This window comes from Dama dama, chromosome 4 (genome assembly GCF_033118175.1).
Source record: "Dama dama isolate Ldn47 chromosome 4, ASM3311817v1, whole genome shotgun sequence".
NCBI lineage: Eukaryota > Metazoa > Chordata > Mammalia > Artiodactyla > Cervidae > Dama > Dama dama.
In genome coordinates, this window is record NC_083684.1 from 67,128,328 (window position 1) to 67,146,865 (window position 18,538).

General features: G+C 41.5%; 1 protein-coding gene and 2 pseudogenes across 1 annotated transcript in view; 1 reads left to right on the forward strand and 2 right to left on the reverse strand.

Moving 5' to 3' along the window:
- LOC133055203 (zinc finger protein 107-like) overlaps positions 1-18,538 on the reverse strand; it is a 78,182-nt gene that overhangs the window by 13,202 nt on the left and 46,442 nt on the right. The gene's annotated exons all lie outside the window — the stretch shown is intronic.
- Positions 757-1,625, reverse strand: LOC133054823 (peroxiredoxin-1-like; annotated as a pseudogene).
- LOC133052429 (zinc finger protein 501-like) lies at positions 3,953-12,259 on the forward strand (annotated as a pseudogene).

The window sequence follows — 18,538 nt, forward strand, 5'->3', positions numbered from 1 at the left end:
ACACTCACCCCTCCCCTCCCTTCCCCCAAGAGCACAGGCACAGGCCACACCCATCCGAGAAAGAGCCCCTCCCCCGGAATCAGGCTGAGGTTCATTGTTTCTAGAAGATCCCGCTCTCAACCCTCGCTCCAGAGCTCTGGGGCAGGCAGAGCTGAGGGCTCAAGCTCAGGGCTCCTGGAAGCGGGTCTTCCTGCTGCATTGTTTCAAAGACCCTCAGAGGCAGAGTCAGGTAGCCCAGAATTTGGGTTCCTTGTTTCTTGTGAATTGTTCTGGGGCTTGGTCTCTCTAATGCGAAAACAAAGAGAACTCTCGGGTGGTATGCAAACAGAGTGGGGAAAGTGAGCACCAAACCCAGGATGTGATTAGCATATCAGCTTAATCTTGATTACCCACTACAGCTGAGGGACAGAGGAAGTCAGAAAAGAGCTCAGAAAAGGGAGAGAGGAAGAGGACGTTCTCTTCTTTTTCACAGCAGCAGCTGAAGGTGAAAGAGCTGTGTGGATGCCTTTAAAGGTATTTTCTCAGCCTGTGTGAGAGTTTGGGACATAATATCCCCAAAGAAGACGCAGAGCAGGAGGCAGAAGAGGAGGGAATGGCAGCTTCTCAGGTAAACGTCCTGTCCCGGGTTGGGGGCTGTGTCTGCTTTTCCTCCTGAAACGGCTGGGCTGAGAAGCTGCACACCTTTATGCTCTGATTCTAATTTTTCTCCCTGGGTGGTTTGTTGTTGTCAACATCTCTTTTTCCTTTCTTTCTTTCTTTCTTTTTTTTTTTTTTTCTCATTTCAAATTTAATAAAACTACAAAAGATCAAAAGTGATACCCCCTTACTGTATACATCAGTTGGCCGTCCAGAGGAAGAAAGGCTGGCCTCTCCAACTCTTGCAGGAAAGGCCCGTCCTGTTCCGTAGACATCCTGGCAGAGTGTAAAATGGTTTTAAGCATGACAGTAGGACAAAAGAGGTTTTGTTTTCAAGGCTGCCTACTGCAGCCTGGCCCTAAAATGGCCTAGTGCTCACTTCTGCTTAGAGAAATATTCTTTGCTCTTCTGGACATCAGGCTTGATGGTATCACTGCCAGGCTTCCAGCCAGCTGGGCACACTTCCCCATGTTTGTCAGTAAACTGGAAGGCCTGAACTAGTCTCAGTGTCTCATCCACAGAGCGGCCAACAGGAAGGTCGTTTATGGTGATCTGTCGAAGGATACCTTTATCATCAATAATAAAAAGGCCCCTGAATGAGATGCCTTCATCGGCCTTTAAGACCCCATAGTCCTGAGCAATGGTGCGCTTGGGGTCTGATATCAAGGGAATGTTCATGGGTTCCAGTCCTCCTTGTTTCTTGGGTGTGTTGATCCATGCCAGGTGACAGAAGTGAGAATCCACAGAAGCACCAATTACTTGGCAGTTCAGTTTCTTAAATTCTTCTGCCCGATCACTGAAAGCAATGATCTCCGTGGGGCACACAAAGGTGAAGTCAAGAGGGTAAAAGAAGAACACAACATATTTTCCTTTGTAGTCAGCTAGGCTGATATCCTTGAACTGCCCATCTGGCATAACAGCTGTTGCTTTGAACTGGGGTCACGGTGCCCAATTTTGGCATTTCCTGAAGACATAGTGCTATCAGCAATTCCACAGAAAGACGACCAATGCCAGCGAAGAAGAAGACACGCCTCCTTTATTTCTTATAATGGTGAAGACCGGCTCTTAGGCTGCTTCTCCCTTGTGTCCCACAGCCTTTTCTTCACTCTATCCTGGCTTTCTGTAGACCATGATGAATTCTCAAGAATTAGTGACTTCCGTTTGTGAGAAATGAACACGGGGCGTCACTGGTATCTGAGATTCCCAATGGAAATGTTTTAGCCACGCGTTCCAGGAAACAAACTCACTCAGAAGGACAATGCCGATAGTGGAGTGCAGTGGACCTACACAGGTGGGTCCAAGGCAGAGTCTCCTCTTAGCCAAGGACCAGCGTTTGTGAAAATCTTTGATACCCCATGTGTACGTGTCCAAACCCACCAACCCAAATTCCTTGAGACTTACATAAACTAAGGAAGGGTAAATATAATCTCAATAACCCCATCACTCATGTGCCATGTGCTCAGACAGTGAAACAATTAGCCAATAATCAATAAGCATGAGTTTACACTCGACAGTGACAGAAAACTGTGTGGCCTGTCTGGAGGAAGGGGTGATTAGTGTATGTGTTCTCTTAGGCAAGGAGTAACCTGGATACGTATTATTAGGTTACAGGTCATGGGAGGAATATATGCAGTGGAATAGCATAATTATTATTTTTCATAGTAGACTGAGATAATGGCTTTCATAATGTTGCCAAAATACCTGGCAGTGATTATACATTTTCCCATGTACTTCTTACACCATGACCTCAGGTGTTCATTGGTTCCTGTGCTTCTGTGAGATTCCCATGCTATGAAGTTCTTTTTTCTTTTCTTTCTTCAGAAAAGGTCCCTGGAGAAGGGAATTGCTGCCCATTCCAGTATTCTTGCCTGGAGAATCCCATGGAGTGAGGAGCCTGGCAGGCTACAGTCTCCGAGGTTGCAAAGAATAGGAAAGGACTGAGTGACTAACACGTTTCTTGCTTTTAGTATTATTTAGGAATACAGAGTTTTCTGTAAACTTTCAGCAGAGTTGTCTCTGTATATTTGTCTGTGTTTTATTACTGTCTAGAGTCCATAAACTGATGTAAAATTTCAGCTCTGCCATTTTAAAAAATGTTTGTTAAAATATCTTCTAAAGGATGCAAGAGCAACATTATTGATTTTAAATTATTTCTGTTGCACATTGAAGATTCTGAAAAACTGTCAGAAATATAGTTCAGTTCAGTCTCTCAGTCGAGTCTGATTCTTTGCGACCCCTTGAATCGCAGCACGCCAGGCCTCCCTGTCCATCACCAACTCCCAGAGTTTATTCAAACTCAAGTCCATCAGGAGTTGGTGATGCCATCCAGCCATCTCATCATCTGTCGTCCCCTTCTCCTCCTGCCCCTAATCCCTCCCAGCCTCAGGGTCTTCTCCAAGGAGTCAAATCTTCGCATGAGGTGGCCTAAGTATTGGAGATTCAGCTACAGCATCAGTCCTTCCAATGAACACCCAGGACTGATCTCCCTTAGGATGGACTGACTGGATCTCCTTGCAGTCCAAGGGACTCAAGAGTCTTCTCCAACACCACAGTTCAAAAGCATCAATGCTTCAGCGCTCAGCTTTCTTCACAGTCCAACTCTCACATCCATATATGACCACTGGAAAAACCATAGCCTTGATTAGATGGACCTTTGTTGATAAAGTATTGTCTCTGTTTTTTAATATGGTATCTAGGTTGCTCATAACTTTCCTTCCAAGGAGTAAGCGACTTTTAATTTCATGGCTGCAATCACCATCTTCAGTGATTTTGGAGCCCAAAAAATTAAAGTCTGACACTGTTTCCACTGTTTCCCCATCTATTTCCCATGAAGTGATGTTAGCAGATGGCATTATCTTAATTTTCTGAATGTTGAACTTTAAGCCCACTTTTTCACTCTCTTTCACTTTCATCAAGAGGCTTTTAAGTTCCTCTTCACCTTCTGCCATAAGGTTAGTGTCATCTGCATATCTGAGGTTATTGATATTTCCCCTGGCAGTCTGGATTCCAGCTTGTCCTTCCTCCAGCCCAGCCTTTCTCATGATGTACTCTGCATATAAGTTAAATAAGCAGGGTGACAATATACAGCCTTGACATACTCTTTTTTTCTATTTAGAACCAGTCTGTTGTTCCATGTCCAGTTCTAATTGTTGCTTCCTGACCTGCATATATAGTAGGTGCTAAATAGTTAAAATGATTTTTGCCACCAAGGTTACTACTCTGAGACCTGTAAAATCTGTAGAAAACTTAAAGTTCAAAGTTAAGGATGAATTCTTCCCTTACTATTCTACCTAATAGCTCTTCAAATTGGTCATTCATGCTCTCGGCCTTAGCGCCATCTTTTGAGAAACCTCTGCGCCATGAGAGAGAAGTGGAGGAAGAAGCGAATGCGCAGGCTGAAGCGCAAAAGAAGAAAGATGAGGCAGAGGTCCAAGTAAACTTATACACCCATGGAAGCCACAGAAGCAGAAACAAGGGAAGCCAGAGGCCAGGGACGCTAGTACAAATTGTGGACTGCATGCCTACTATCTAGAACTTCTCAATGGATCTGGAACATCTATGGCCATTCTGATTGCCTTGACCACCTTTGAGAGACCTACCTTGCTCGTATCAAAGCCGTCCCTTTTGATCCTTTGCCCTGGACCTGTGATAACTATGGACTAGTTCTCTTCTCAGTTGCGGCTGAATGTAACGTGTACAATAAATCATCTCTTTTGCTGTCTTAGCTGAAGGAAAAAAACAACAAAAAACTGGTCATTCATGAAGCAGAATTTTAAACGTTACTAGCTCAAGTAAGCTTGTTAAAAATGTGGCACATTGGTCCCACTCCAGAATGTTTGGAATGGAATGTGTTTTTAAAAAATATTTCCAGGATTTTTTTTTTTTTTTTTTTGATAGACAGTTTATCCTGTGTCACATGAGTACAACAGTCAAAAATAAGTATGCCAATATTTATTTTATAATTCCTCTTCCTAGTCATGCTACTTTCTGTAGTAGTTTGTGGATCATATCTCATCCTCTTTTCTTGGGGTTAAAAATACGGTGAAAATATCACTGTGTAAAAGCCATATTCTTCTGTAATAGCAGGCACTCTCCTAAAGGAAAACCAATTCTCTGAACTTGCTGTTTCCATCTTGGGTCACATAAGGAAGTCTTCCCACGGCCCCATGGCATCTGTGTTTTGTATTCCAGGGACGGCTGACCTTCCGGGATGTGGCCATGGACTTCACTCAAGAGGAGTGGGAATGCCTGGACCTCAGTCAGCGGGACTTGTACACAGATGTGATGCTAGGGAACTACGGGAACCTGGCCTCCTTGGGTGAGGGGAACTTCCTTCCAGAATCGCTTACCTACCCACGAGGTTTTGGTTCCTTCATTTCTAGAATGTCTTCTGAAATTGACTGCTTCCCACAGTGGTTTCAGATCTCTGCTTTCTAGGGGGAAGTGAGTGTCTGTGAATTTAGACAGGAAGGCTTCATGATGGTTTGCTATGCTGGTAAGCTTTTTCTTCCCTGATGTACTCTGCCTGCTTCATTCTAGGTGAGTGGTAATTGTATACGTTCTGTGGTATTAAATAGTTGCATGCTCTGTTAATTTCACATTTACACACTTACTTTTGCCTCAGCAGCATGTGACCAAAATCTCAGGATTTGATTGTTATGTATTTGTTAGTGTTGTAGAAGTGCTTTGAATATAGTATTTGGGGAAATAATTTTCTAGGCTTCATTAACATTCTCCATTGCATTCCTGTCTCACTCGAATACATACAGGACTGGACACGGATGAATCTCTAAGAACACAAATATCCCTTTCTCTGATGAACAGGTCTTGTGGCCTCTAAGCCGAACCTGGTCACCTTTCTGGAGGAATTGAACGACCCCAGGAGTATAAGGAGAATGGAGACAGCAGCCATACACCCAGGTAGGTGTGAGTGGACTCAGATGAGAGGTCCAAGGAGCAGAGAGGAAGTCAGCCTTTGTCACGTGGTTTTGGAAGACGTGCCTCAGTGGAAATGAGTTTGGAAAACCTGGCTTTATTTTTACTATTGTGAAAGAAATGGATCACCTGCCCCATTCTCTTTCTTAAATCATGCATGAATTCATCTCCGGTGATTACTTTTCTCCATCACAGTGTAAACTAAAAGTCTTCTCTTAGCTTGTCACAAACTGCATTTATTGATTGCTCTTCCATTTCTTGGGGATCCTAGGAAAGTTGTGCCATTTATGAGTAACTGTATGACTGTTCTTTGAAAGTTTCTTTCTACCTCTAGAGAAAAATGTGTGAGTAAAGTGGTAGAGAAACTGCTAAACTTCTAGGAATACTGGGGACAGGTTCTTGTTGTCTGATTTATAACTTCCTATCCACTGGGAGCTAGAGATAGGACCTTCTAAATAAATTTCAAATTCAAGTAATTTTTTCACTGCAGAAAGCAAAACCTTCTGAAAATCAAAGAATGCACATCTCAGGTTTACTTCCAAGTTTCTCTTTTCCCTTTATGATTTCATATTAAATATCTGAAGTGTATCAGGCCTGATTCTAAAATGCTAAACTACTTTATTTTTATTTTTTAAACCACTTTAATATATTTATTTACCTCATAGAATTTTAAAATAAATTGGCATAAAAGCCTAGCACACACACACACACAAAAGCCTAGGACATTTTCCACCCATATGATTAATGGTTGATTGAAACCATAAGAATTTCTAGATTATAAAAAGAAATCTTTTGAAAAAGTTCTAATTGGAATACAGCTGTTTTATAATTTTGTACTACTGTACACCGAAAAGAATCAATTATACCTATCAGTCAGTTCATTCAGTCTCTCAGTTGTGTCCCATTCTTTGCAAACCCATTGAATGCAGCACACCAGGCTTCTCTCTCCATCACCAACACCTGGAACCTGGTCATACTCATGTCCATCAAGTCGGTGATGCATACAACAATCTCATCCTGTGTTATCCCCTTCTTCTCCTGCCCTCAATGTCCCCCAGCATCAGGGTCTTTTCTGGTGAGTCAGTTCTTTGCCTGAGGTGGCCAAATTATCGGAGCCTCAGCTCCAGCATCAGTCTTTCCAATGAATATTCAGGACTGACTTCCTTTGGGATGTAGTGATGTGATCTCCTTGCACTCCAAGGGACTCAGAGTCTTCTCCAACACCTCAGTTTAAAAGCATCAGGTTTTCAGGACTCAGCTCTCTTTATGGTCCAACTCTCACGTCCATATATGACTAGTGGAAAAACCATAGGTTTGACTAGACAGACATTTTTTCAGCAAAGTAACGTCTCTGCTTTTTAATATGCTGTCTAGTTTCCTCATACTTTTCCTCCCAAGTGAAAGGCTATAGCTGAATCATGCAAAGACGCCGGGGTTCTTGGCGTCCGGAGGAGAAAAATTCAATCTGGGGTCAGAGAGAGGCTTGATAGCTCAGAGCTTCTGTGTACTAAAATTTTATTAAAGTATAAAGGAGATAGAGAAAGCTTCTGACATAGACATCAGAAGAGGGTAGCAAGAGTACCCGCTTGGTATTGTTAGCAATAGAGTTATATACTCTTCAATGAATCCAAAGAATGTCTGGAGCTTGTAAAGGCCTCACCAAACCTATTCCCATAATTTACATTTTAAAATATCAGAATTAGCCACAAGGTTTAATGCGGAGACTGTCCTCAGGCAGGATACATTGTTATATAATCCTTGTAAAGACTAGACCTACTCCCATAATTTACATTGTAAGATAACAGGATTAGCCAGAAGGTTTAATCCAGAGACTGTCCTCAGGCAGGATACATTGTTGTTATATAATCCTAAGGAATGTAGAGGAAAAAAAGTAAAAAGTGTGTCCTTTCTTCCTCCTTGAGTATTCCAGACCTCTCTCTCCTTGGGGACCCCTAGATTTCTTATCAACCTACCTAGGAAATGGCTCTCACACAAGGAGCAAGTATCTTTTAATTTCATGGCTGAAGTCCACATCTGCAGTTATTTTGGAGCCCTGAAAAATAAAGTCTGTCAGTGTTTCCATTGTTTCCCCAACTATTTTCCATGAAGTGATGGGACTGGATGCCATGATCTTGGTTTTCTGAATGTTGAGTTTGAAGGCAGCTTTTCACTCTCCTCTTTCTGTTTCATCAGGAGACTCCTCAGTTTCTCATTGCTTTCTGCCATGAGCATGGTGTCATCTTTATATCTGATGTTGTTGATATTTTCCTTGTATCTTGATTCCAGCTTGTGCTTCTTCCAGTCCACCATTTGGCATGATGAAAAGTGAAAGTGAACTGTGCTCAGTCATGTCCGACTTTTTGCGACTCCACAGACTATGCCGTCCATGGAATTCTCTAGGCCAGAATCCTGGAGTGGGTAGCTTTTCCCTTCTCCAGGGAATCTTCCCAACCCAGGGATCACCCAGGGCTCATGCATCATGTACTCTGCATATAAGTTAAATAAGCAGAGTGACAGTATAAAGTCGTGCCATACTCCTTTCCCAATTTGGAACCAGTCCGTTGTTCCATGTCTGGTTCTAACGGTCGTTTCTTGACCTGCATAGCGATTTGTCAGGAGGCAGGTAAGGTGGTCTTGTATCGCCATCTCTTTCAGAATTTTCCAGTTTGTTGTGATCCACACAGTAAAAGGCATTGACATAGTCCATAAAACCAAAGCAGATGTTTTTCTGGAACTCTATTGCTTTTTCAATGATCCAAGGGATGTTGCCAATTTTATCACCAGTTCCTCTACCTTTCCTAAATATAGCTTGAACATCTGGCATTTCTCAGGTCACATTCTGTTGAAGCCTTACTTGGAGAATTTTGAGCCTGCCTTTGCTAGTGTGTGAAATTAGTGCAATTTTGTGGTCATTTTCACATTTTTGTGCATTGTTTTTCTTTGAGTTTCAAATGAAAACTGACGTTTCCCAGTCCTGTGGCCACTACTGAGTTTTCCAAATTTGCTGGCATATTGAGTGCAGCATGTTCATAGCACCATCTTTTAAATTTGAGATAGCTCAGCTGGAATTCCACCACCTCCACTAGCTCTGCTGGTAGTGATGCTTCTTTAGGTCCACTTGATTTCAGACTCCAGGATATCTGTCTCCAGGTGAGTGATCACACCATCCTGGTTATCATGGTCATTAAGATATTTTTGTATAGCTCTTCCACGTATTCCTGATACCGTTTGTTAAGAACTTCTGCTTCTGTTAAGCCCATAACATTTACGTCCTTTATTGTGCCCATCTTTGCATGAAATGTTCCCCTGGTATCTTCAATTTTCTTGAAAAGATCTCCAGACTTTCCCATTCTATTTCCTTCCCATTTAGGTCTCCACAGAGTAATGAGCAGAATTTCCAGTGTTCCAAGGATATTTTCAAAGTCTCTCTTTCATTTAATTTCTTAAGAAATTATTTTAAAAAAAGAAATTATTAATTTATCTTATGTGTAATGAGCTTCCTCAGATATTTTCCTATGTGTCTTCACTTTATGATTAGTTCTCTGTCAATATCATGTGTTATTTTTAGGTTGAAGCATCTAGTAGAACATTCTTTGAAACACGTTGGACAAGAAGTGGACTAAAGAATTATTAGGCAGCTAGGATTTGTGAAAATGTTTGGTGTCTCCACTTTGGATGACTAAAATCAAGAAGTAATCTTTAGATTGCCCATTTCCTCTTCATTTAGTGGTTCCTGTAGGTTCTTAGCCTGCTTCTCCCTCTGTCACACATTCCTTTGCCATCTCATTTTGTCCAGTTTTCTGTTTGTAGTCTCTGTTTTGAAGGCTACGGGCACCTCGTTAGTCATCCGTCTGGTGCCTGCACCTTGGTGCGTGAGATTGGTCCAGAGATTTGTGCTCTGCTCTGTGGTGGTTCAGGCTTCCTCCACAAGCATCCCATTTATAGAGCCCCTCCCTTACTCCCGTCCCCTCAGGATGTTTCCTCACAGCCAACCTCAATCCTCTGCCTTGATCTGCTCTCCGAACCCCACACTTCAGCACCCAGCCCTTGTCTGCAGTGGTGGACATGCCTCTCAGGCTGGGTGGGCAGGGCAGTGGTCAGGACCCCGTGTGCAGGTCTCTCTCTGTCCTGCTGCCACACGTGGGTTGCCATGTTCTCTCCCACAGAGAATGAGGCTCTCCTCCTGTGCAAACTGAGCTCCCCGACGAGGGGCTTCCCTGGATGTGGAGACCGCTCCTCACTCTCATGTCCCCCCAGGTTGCAGGCCCCATCCCACTTCTCTCCTCTTCCTTTTGCCTCTTCTTTCTTTTGTCCTACCTGGCTCAGCAGGAATGTATCTGTCCTTGTAGATTTCCAAGGGCCTCTGCTAGGGTCCAGCTTGGCTCTGTGAGAAGTGTTCCATTTCTGATGTATTCTTGATGATTTTGTGGAGAGAAAAGTCTATGTCTTCCTAATACTCTGGCACCTTGATCCTCCCTTCTCTATTTTATTTTTGAGCTAGTAAAGGGTTTATCAGTTTTCTCTAATTCTTTAAGGATATTCACTGAGAATAGCAGGCAAAATTACTTATTATTTGTTATCTTTCAGCTATGCCTCCACAAGACACCTGGGATTTGATGCCACAAAAACCAAGGATAAAAGATTTGTTTCAAAAAAAGAAAAAAAAGATTTGTTTCCAAAAGCAAACCTAGGAATATATGAAAGATTACACCTCAGAAATTTCAATTTAAGAAAACACTTAGAATATATGAGGGCATATGAAAGACAGAGAAGATGTTTATATGCACATAAAGAAATTGAGACAATTACACATAAGGCAAATCTTACTGCAAAAAGAAATGAGGAACATGATTCAAACTGGGATAAACACCAATTTCAGTCTTCAACATCTGCTGAGAAGTGTACGTTTTTTAAAAAAGATTTACATCACCTTTTGAAACATACATGTTCTCTGAAAGGAAATGTGATATATTTGGAAGGTGATTTAGTCTCTACTGCAAATACTCATGCAAACAATTCTGAATGTAGCCTTCATTTAAGCATACATTCAAGCATGTCTGAACACCTGAAATTTAAAAGTGAGGGGCAAAACTCACAATATACTCAATTTGAAGGATCTGTGAGTAGGAAGTCATTATTTTTCCAGTAAAAGATATTTCCTCTCCTTTCCACAATGTATAATGTTGATGATAATGGAAGATATGTAGTCCAACTGTCATTGTTCAATACACATCATGATATTGCTAATACGGAACTGCTTTCCACATGTAATAAAATTAGTCAGGCCTTAATTATGAGTTCCAGCCCCAGTAATTACAAGAGTATTTATGGTGGAGTGAGAAGGTATTCAAGCAATGAAACTGGGTATAAGGTTGAAGGAGACTCAAACCTTATGAAACATCAGGTACCTGAATCATCATACAGGGATTCTAAAAGTAATAAATGTAGAAATATCTTTTATAAGATGTCATTTCGTTCTGTAAAGAGTTTTCCCACTGGAGAGAACACTTATAATTGTAGTGAATATGGTAAAGCTTCTAATCAGTCTTCAGAACTTGTACAACAGCAAACTATTCAAAATCCACAGAAAGGACACCAATGTAAGATACACAGGAAAGTCCTTAGTACCTCATCCAATCTAAGTAGACGTAGGAAAATTCATACAGGAAGGAAATCTTTCAAATGTACAGAATGTGGCAAAACATTTGTCCGTCGCTCACTTCTTACTCAACATCAGCTTACTCACACTGGAGAGAAATGTTATAAATGTTCAGAATGTGGCAAAGCCTTTATTGTGAGTTCAAATCTTAGTAAACATCACCGAATTTCATATGGGGGAGAAGCGTTATAAGTGTACAGAATGTGGGAAGACCTTCATGAACAGTTCTGCACTTACTAGACATCAGCGAATTCATACTGGGGAGAGACCGTATAAGTGTATAGAATGTGGCAAAGGCTTTAATGACAAATCAAAACACACTAAACATCTGCGAGTTCATACTGGAGAGAAACCTTATAAATGTACAGAAGGTGGTAAAGCCTTTAATCAGAAATTCAATCTTACAACACATCTGCGAGTGCATACTGGAGAGAAACCATATAAATGTACAGAATGTGGCAAAGCCTTTAATCAGAAATCAATTCTCACTAAACATCTGCGAGTGCATACTGGAGAGAAACCATATAAATGTACAGAATGTGGCAAAGCCTTTAGTCAGAACTCAACTCTTACCCATCATCAACGAATTCATACTGGGGAGAAACCTTAAAATGTAAGGAATGTGAAAAAGCCTTTATCAGTTGTTCAGAGCTTACTTGACATCAGCGAATTCATAGTGGAGAGCGACCTTATCATTGTACAGAGTGTGGCTGAGCCTTTATTCAGAGTTCAAATTTAATTGCACATCATCGAATCCACACTGGGGAGAAAGCATACCAATGTACAGAATGTGGCAAAGCCTTTAATCACAAATCAGTTCTCAGTAATCATCTGCGAGTGCATACTGGAGAGAAACTGTATAAATGTACAGAATGTGGCAAAACCTTTAATCAGAACTTCAATCTTACTGGACATCTGTGAGTGCATACTGGAGAGAAACCGTATAAATGTACATAATATGGGAAAGCCTTTAATCAGAACTCAATTCTTACTACATATCTGCGAGTTCATACTGAAGAGAAACCTTAAAAACATGAACATTGTGGCAAAGGTTTTACTCATCGTGGTCATCTCACTAAACAGCTGAGAACACACACCGGGGAAAAACAGTAGTAATGGAACAAGTGATGAAATGTTGGTCATAAACATGCATCAGAAAACTTTTGAGAGTTTATACACAAAACCTGTGGAAATAATGTAATAAATATGAAGAAAAGTATTTAATCAAAAGTAAGATATAAAGAAACATAAGAGACTGCCTATTAAAAAGTATTTCATCAATCCTCTTTTCTGAAGTTTCTCTGAAGGAAAATTACTATAGGGAGTACTCCATAGTTAAAACTCACAGAAAATGGATATATTAGCATGGATCGTGAGATGAAGATTGACATTTAGAAAGAATTATTAGCAATGTATGCTTGTTTATAATGACGTGATTTGGGATTATTAGAAGTGAATGTAATTCAATGCTCAAATAATCCATACTATGCTTCACTTCTATAGTGTGTATGCAAACATAGGTTTTGGATGGTTTATGCTTGAAAGATTAGCCTTTTCATATTGTGTTGCAACCATTTCTGTCTATTCTCCATTAGAGGATGAAGGATACCATAATGTAAAATGGACAATGAACATCTAAATGGAGGTGTTTGGCATTGATGTGAAATATCGGGAGGTTGCCATGATGTAAGTGATCGTGGAATGTTTTCATGTATTAAAGTAAGACAGAAGTTGGTTATAAATTTTCAATAGTTATATGAGTTGATTTGAAAGAGGAACACCATCACAGTTCACTACAACACTGATGTACCTTTATAACTTCAACGCGTCATGAATGTTGAGACAGCTTCTGGGATAACCTAGAAATGTATTGGAAATCCTTCTGGGAAAGGCAGGCAATTAGTGTATATCATGTTTACTGTTTCCTAGGCTTTGTTTTACACACCATAAAAATCAGAAAAATGATATCTTCCTCTGTACTTTTGATATGTATTTAATCATGCATCATCCCATGGATTATTAAGGTTTTATTTCAACTATGTATGAAATTGATACAAGACTATTAGTAGAAGTGAATGGTTTTTAGTGTTTCAGTTGGTTGTAATGAATGAAGTGTTAACCCACAACCAACAGTAACTTTCACCAGAAACTGTGGAAAATTCTTAGAAAAATGGGAATACCAGATCACCTGATCTGCCTCTTGAGAAATCTGTATAGAGGTCAGGAAGCAACAGTTAGAACTGGCCATGGAACAACAGACTGGTTCCAAATAGGGAAAGGAGCACCTCAGGGCTGTATATTGTCACCCTACTTATTGAACTTATATGCAGAGTACATACTGAGAAATGCTGGGCTGGAAGAAGTACAAGCTGGAATCAAGATCGCTGGGAGAAATAAAATAACCTCAGCTATGCAGATGACACCACCCTTATGGCAGAAAGAGAAGAAGAACTAAAAAGCCTCTTGATGAAAGTAAAAGAGTAGAGTCAAAATTTGGCTCAAAGCCCAACCTTCAGGAAACTAAGATCACGGCATCTGTTCCCATCACTTCATGGCAAATAGATGGGAAAACAGTGGAAACAGTGGCAGAGTTAATTTTTTGGGGCTCCAAAATCAGTGCAGATGGTGACTGCAGCCATGAAATTAAAAGAGCCTTACTCCTGGGAAGAATAGTTATGACCAACCTAGACAGTGTATTAAAAAGCAGAGACATTACTTTGCCAACAAAGGTATATCTAGTCAAGACTATGGTTTATCCAGTAGTCATGTATGGATTTGAGAGTTGATCTATGAAGAAAGCTGAGCCCTGAAGAATTGATGCTTTTGAACTGTGGTGTTGGAGAAGACTCTTGAAAGTCCGTTGTACTACAAGGAGATTCAACCAGTCCACCCTAAAGGAAATCAGCCCTAAATATTCATTGGAAGGACTGATGTTGAAGTTGAATCTCCAATACTTTGGCCACCTGATGGAAAGAAGTGACTTATTTGAGAAGACCCTGATCCTGGGAAAGATTGAGGGTGGGAGGAAATGGGACAACAGAGGATGAGATGGTTGGATGGCATCATGACTCAATGGACATGAGTTTGAATAGACATTGGGAGTTGTTGATGGACAGGGAGGCCTGACGTGCTGCAGTCCATGGGGTTGTAAAGAGTCGGACATAACTGAGCAACTGAACTGAACTGAATGAAGAAAGAGACTATTCTTGCCTGGAGACTTCCACGGACAGAGGAGCCTGGCGAGCTACAGTGCATGGCATTGCAAAGAGTCAGACACGATTCATCGACTAAGCACAGAATTGTCAAGTGTATACACTGTTTCTATTAAAGACAGATCATTCCTATAGTTTTAATTTACTTTTATTAATCATGGAGCTGCTATTGGCACAGGTATAGTAACCTTAAAGATGCATGTTTTCTGTAAGGTACTCCATGATTTCAGATCTATCTCTGCAATTCCAGTCACTAGTTACATTAAACATCAGGTTTCATATGGCTTGGATTCAACAGTAAAAATCACTGTCACAAAAATTACACTGTGACTTCCTTGGTGGCCCAGTGACTAAGACTCCTCATTCCCAATGTGGGTGGCGGGTGGGGGAGGTTGGGTTTGGAGGCCTAGGTTTGATCCCTAGTCAGGGAACTAGATCCCATATGCCACAAGTAAGATCCCGTACAGCCAAATAAATATTTTTTCAAAAAGAATTACACTAAGATACATTAAGAGGCATTGGGAACTGATATCTGGTGTAGCACCCAATCTCTCTTTAATAGCTCCATTTAATTTTTTGAATTATTCCTCCTTCCCGTGTTGCTTTGGCCCTGGATTACTTTGAGTCAGAACACTTCCTTTTTCCTGTATGGTCACCAACCGAGACTCCCCGAAGCACCTGTTTCTTGCAGATTCTTGCCCTCAGGCTGAAACAGAAACTACTCACTTGACGTCCTCCCATTGCCCAGATAGTGGGTTCTGGTCACAGCAAGCTGCTCCTGTGGCAGTGAGGGAGGCAGCCAGACCCCTAGATAAGGGCTTGTCATCCTGTGATTCACGTCCCCTCAGAACAGCAATTATCTTTTCACCTGTAGCTTCGATGTGACACAGGCTTGGGGAACTGAGATTGTTTGTGAAAACCTTTATTGCTCAGTTGCTAGTGATAAAACAACAATTAAAAGTTTATGCCAACATCTCCAAAGAGACTACTGAAATACTTGCAGAAGGTTCTACTCCCCTTGGTCCCTCGAGACAGACAGGGACTCAAATGGAAGCAGTAGGAAATACAGAGGTCTAAGAAAGGAAGGGAGTTTCTTTTTTTTTTTTTTTTTTAGAAAGGGAGTTTCATGTGTCTGCTTGTATAGTTTGTCACCATGAGAAGTGTTTCTACCAAAAATTAGTTGACTACTGAACTGTGCCTCCCTTTAGATTATGAGTAGTGACATGGAGCCAAAGTATGTGAGAAGGATTTTCAATTTGAGGGAATTTCAAAATGAGAGGGAATTTCTCCATCTGTCATTTTACAGAGGTGAAATTTTCATACCGCATTGCCTGAAATGTCATAGAACTTCTCAAAAAGTATCTTGAGGCAAATACTCCCTGTGTATACTGTTAGGATTCAATGTCTGTTAGACAGAAATTCCCGCATGATTCCCACTGTAGTCTGCAAGAGCAGGTACACCTTAGTGCCAACTCCCTAGAGAATGTTCTCCTAGTTCTTAGTGACCAAAGTCATATTCAGAACCAGAGGTTCCAGCAGGGAACCATGAGATTTGAGCTATTGATACTTTAATCTTGAAAATCAGTATCAATACAACCAACTTAGAATTTGTCCTCACTCACAAATACTTCAGAAACATCTTTTCATTTTTGTTCACAGCCCAAAGCATTTGGGATCGTAGTTCCCCTGCTAGGTAAGGAACCACAATCACTGCATCAGAAGGTGGGGTCTTAAACATTGGACCACCTAAACACGTTTTATTTAATAAGTAATTGGTTAACTTGATATATATTTTCCATTATACTGATTAATGCTTTCTGTGTAAGAAATGATTAAATCTTCAACTCTGAGATCTTAGGTCCCCCACCAGGGATTGAACCCACATAACCTTCAGTGGAAAAAAGCACAGTGTCTTAACCACTGGACTACCAGGGAAGTTGCTAATCTCACATTTAAAGAGAAAGGTGTACTCTCTTTGGACACAGTTGTCTGTGGCACTCTCTTTCCTGTCTTGTTAGCTCTTCTCCAGAATATCCTTTCAGGGACTGCGTGAGGAGATTAGGAAAGAAAGCCAGCAGTGGGGAGGGTGTTTGGGAAGCGAACTGAAGAGCAGTTGAAGTGTTCGACCCACCCCACTGGGCTAGTTTCCTGCCCAGCTTTAGCATAAAAGGTCCTGCTTCTTGGAAACTTGTTCAGTCCTGGTTGAAGGAGGGCAACTGGTTGCTTCAGCACCAGCAGCAACAAGAATTACCAGAATAGTCTTTATATCAGCAGAATGTGGCAGGAGTAATGGCACATCATTTCTGTGATTATGTTACAGATGACACTGGATTCCGGTCTTCCTCTTTCTTTCTGGAATCACTTCCTAAAGGAAAAGCCAGCTGCCTCATTGTAAGCAGGTCTCTGATTACAATTACTGAGGTTTCCTCCCAATGGATCATCTGAGGGATTATATTCAACTTTTCAGCACTTACGAGACACCCATCTTCACACACTTGCACAAAGAGCTGTTGAATTTTGCCTTTTTTCAACTTGCTGAAAACATCTCGGCTTCCCATCGAGGCGGCTCTCAAAATTCTCTTTTGCCAGGACTTCCCTGGTGTTCCAGTGGCTAAAGCATTGGTCCAGTTCCCAATGCCCAGGGCCCAGGTTCAATCCCTGGTCAGGGAACTAGATCCCACATGCTGCAACAAAAGACCCCACACAGCTAAATAAATAGCTGTGGATAAGGAAAAAGAAAAAAGAAATTATCTTTTGCCTTAACTTGTGTGACATACTTACAACAGGCAAGAAGCAGCTCTGCTCCAGAAGAAATCAAAGAGATTTAAAGGCAGCGAAAAGCAGAGAAAGGAAGCACAGTTGGGCAGAAGGACCAACAGAGGCCCAAACAGAAAGGGGTCGGGTGAGAGGAGGCGAGGCTCCGCCCCCACTGGCCATTCTGACCGGTGTGAGGTGATATCTCCTTGTAGCTTAGATTTGCATTTCTCTAGTCATGAGTGAGGTTGAGAATCTTCACGTGTTTGTTAGCCATCTGTAAGTCTTCTTTGGAAAAATGTCTGCTTAGGTCTCTTTCCCACTTTTTGATTGGGTTGTATGTTTTTCTGGTATTGAGTTGTATGAGCTGTTTGTATATCTTGGAAATTAATCCTTTGTCAATTGTTTCAGTTGCTATTGTTTTCTCCCACTCTGAGGATTGTCTTTCCCCCCTGTTTATAGTTTTCTTTGCCAAGAAAGGTCCGTCTAGTGAAGGCTATGGGTTTTCCAGTGGTCGTGTATGGATGTGAGAGTTGGACTGTGAAGAAAGCTGTGTGCCGAAAAATTGATGCTTTTGAAGTGTGGTGTTGGAGAAGGCTCTTGAGAGTTCCTTGGACTGCAAGGAGATCCAAGCAGTCCATTCTAAATAGATCAGTCCTGGGTTTTCACTGGAAGGATTGATGTTGAAGCTGAAACTCCAATACTTTGGCCACCTGATGCAAAGAGCTGACTCATTGGGAAAGACCCTGATGCTGGGAAAGATTGAGGGCAGGAGGAGAAGGGGACAACAGGGGATGAGATGGTTGGATGGCATCACCAACTCAATGGACATGGATTTGGCTGGACTCCGGGAGTTGGTGATGGACAGGGAGGCCTGGCGTGCTGCGATTCATGGGGTTGTAAAGAGTCAGACAAGACTGAGCCACTGAACTGAACTGAATGAATGGCAAAGGAAAAAATAAAACTTTTGTCCTTTCTTCCTCCTTGAGAATTCCAGACCCCTCTCTCCCTGGGGACCCCGGACTTATCAACCTCCCTAGAAATTATCCCTCTCATTCAACTCAACATTCAAACAGCAGGTGACAGCTGTCTATGACGGCAACAGAAATAAATCCAGACTTCTCTATTATTTCCAATGAAGCAGATCTTCTCAAACCACATGACAAAGAATGACTTCCTCACTGATACTTAGACCTCTCACCTGAGTCATCAGCTCCATCCATTCACACATACCTGGGTATACGGCCACTGTCTTCGTTCTCCTTATACTCCTGGGCTCCTTCATTTGCTCCAGAAAAGCGACAAGGTTTGGCTGAGAAACCACAAGACCTGTTTATCAGTA